The 2,972-nt window shown below is 47.2% G+C and overlaps 1 pseudogene; it reads left to right on the plus strand.

Annotated features, from left to right (window-relative positions):
- The first annotated feature begins 874 nt into the window (after window positions 1–874).
- On the plus strand, window positions 875–2,443 carry LOC122115555 (annotated as a pseudogene).
- The last annotated feature ends 529 nt before the right edge of the window (window positions 2,444–2,972 follow it).

The following is a 2,972-nucleotide window of genomic DNA, read 5'->3' on the forward strand; positions in this document are numbered from 1 at the left end:
CTCAGACTCAGCATGTTTCCCTTCTCTATTTAAAATAACGAAAAATGTCTTTTTGATATGTTATTGAATTATTGAAATGTGCCTCCAACCAAAAAAATAATTCCATTAGTGGAATGTAAATATAAGGCATGGATAAAAACAATCATAAAAACTCCTAGGGAAAAGATCAAAAGTGGTAGCTACTACAAAAGTTGTTTCTTAATCCCAGCACTGGTGTCTCACACAATAATCCTAGTATAATGTAAACTAATGAAACTTTTCTTTTTGTACTAGTCCAGGGGCTTGAACTCGTGGCCTGGGCTCTGACATCATTTGATGAAGGCTAACACTTTACTACTTGAGTCATAGCCACACTTCTAGTATATTTGGTAGTGTAGTGGAGATAAGAATTTCACAGACTTTTCTACCTATGTTGGCTTCAAACTGTGATCCTCGATGTCAGCCTCTTGAGTAGGATTACAGGCATGAACCACCAGTCCCCAGCTAAAAGTTATTTTTGTAAGCTATAAAAATTTACTTATACGGGGGAAGAGAGGGGAAGGGCGGCAGCGGTAGGGGAGGGCGGGGGCGAGGGCAGAGCCTGAGTGTTCCACACACCCGGCACCAGTGCCTCGTGGCACGCCCCACTCTCCTCCCACGGCTGGGACGGCTGCAGTCCTCTTGGTCCTCGCGGTCCTCAGGGGCCTGTGCAGCAGCAGCGGCAGCAGCAGGCAGCCAAAGTGGCCCACCTACCCTGCAACCCAGGCCTGGCAGGAGCGACAGCAGGTGATGGAGTAGCTGGCCACCAGTGTAGCAGAGAAGCACTGAAATGAGCCAACCTTGCCGTCCCAGAGTAGCCCACTCCCGAGCCGCATCCATCAGGCCCGCAGGCTCAATGAGTGAACAGCGTATCTGTCAGGCAAGAGCTGCTGCATTGGTTTGTGATGATGCCAATAAAAGTGGGTGCCAGCTGTGGTTCAACTGGGTTTAGCAGAGTTCATATCTATCACCATACAGGCAACAACACATTCAGAGTGCTGGGCAGGAAGATCCAGGATCATCAGTTGGTGATCAACTGTGCCATCCCCAAAGGATTAAAGTATAATCAAGCAACACAGACCTTCCACCAGTGTCGAGATGCCAGGCAGGTGTACAGTCTTAACTATGGCAGCAAAGAGGATGCTAATGTCTTCGCAAGTGCTATGATGCATGCCTTAGAAGTGCTGAATTCACAGGAGGCAGGACCAAAATTGCCTAGACAAAATTCACAACCGCCTGATCAAGTTCAAAATGGCCCATCCCAAGAAGAGTTGGACATCCAAAGAAGACAACTACAAGAACAGAAACGTCAGAAGGAGCTGGAGAGGGACAGGCTGGAGAGAGAAAGAATGGAGAGGGAAAGACCAGAGAGAGAAAGGTAGAGAGAGAGAGAGGCTGGAGAGAGGTTGGAAAGAGAGAGGTGGAGCAGCTGGAGCGGGAGCAGATGGAGCAGCTGGAGCAAGTGGAATGGGATCAAGAGAGCAGAGTGCAGAGTATTGCCACATCTGCCTTTGTGGAGACCCCTGTAAACTCCGAGCTGGGAGAACCCTCTGCTTCTGAGCCAGGCTTTCAGGAAGCCTCTCAGCTGTCGGAGGCTCTAGCCCCGTAGGGTGTTATCTTGGGACCACCTGCACCTCCATCTCCTCCACCACTCCCACCAGGTCCAGCCTAGGCCTCTATATTCTCTCCTCCCCCAGAACCTCCTCCTTCACCCCCACTGCTATCCTCTGGCCCTCCTCCCCCACCCCCTCTTGCTAATCAAGCCTCTCTCCTGTACCACCTCCTGCCCCTCCCTTCCTGCATCCGGATTTTTTTTCAGGATCCTTTTCAGAAGATAATCGTCCATTAACTGGACTTGCAGCTGCGATTGCTGGAGCCAAGCTTAGGAAATTGTCACGGGTTGAAGATGCCTCTTTGCCCAGTGTTCACAGATGTGAACTCCGTGTCAGCTAAAACAGACATGGGTGGTGGAAATGGACCTGTTCCCTTGGCATGTAGCAGCTTAATGGAGGAAAGGAGTCCCCTGATGGCAAGAAGGAGGAGAATGGCCAAAAAGGGATCAACAATAGAAGCAAAAAAGAAGAATCAGAACCTGTAACTTCTAAGGTCTCATCAACAAGTACACCTGAACCAACCAGGAAACCTTGGGAAAGAACAAATACAATGAATGGCAGCAAGTCACCCGTCATCTCCAGATGAGATTCTCCAAGGAAAAATCAGATTGTTTTTGACAACAGGTCTTATGACCCATTATAAGTCCACACCCTTGTCCCAGCCCAGTGCCGATGGGGTACAGACAGAAAGCTTTGACTGTGACAGACTGAAGCAGGATATTTTAGATGAGATGAGAAAAGAACTAACCAAGCTGAAAGAGGAGTTCATTGATGCAATCATGCTGGATCTGAGCAAGTCAAATACTTCATAGAGAAGCAAATTAAGCAGAGATAAGACTTGAATCTGGAGAAAAACAAAAATTCCTACAAACAACTGTCAACATCACCCCTACAGTTACGAGCTATCAGAAGAAAGTGGAAGAGGAGTCAAGGGAAAATCCCCATCCTCTGAAACCTTCTTAAGTTGTGACTCTGGCGATCATCTGTTTTCATCTCCGTTTGCTACTGCTTTGACCTTTACTGCAGGATGAAAAGAGAGTTATGTATGAGTTTCCATAACATTTATGCAGAAAATATAAACCCATCAGGCAAGATCGCCATGCATTGAGATATTTTCATGTTGAAATAAAACCACACATTTCCCACAACCCACTGCTAAAATAAAGAGTAGAAAGGCTCATGAAGTTCTCCCCCCCCTTCCACATCCTCCCTTCTTCGAGTGGTGAGGAACTGAGCAAGCTCTTCTTTTGTATTGCATGTGTCTCTCTCAGGTTTGTCTTCCTATCGTATTTGGTATTCCATGACAAATTGAGATCAGCGCTATGTAGGTTTAGATCTTAA

Source organism: Dipodomys spectabilis, unplaced genomic scaffold (genome assembly GCF_019054845.1).
Source record: "Dipodomys spectabilis isolate Male_0828 unplaced genomic scaffold, ASM1905484v1 ptg000121l, whole genome shotgun sequence".
Lineage (NCBI taxonomy): Eukaryota > Metazoa > Chordata > Mammalia > Rodentia > Heteromyidae > Dipodomys > Dipodomys spectabilis.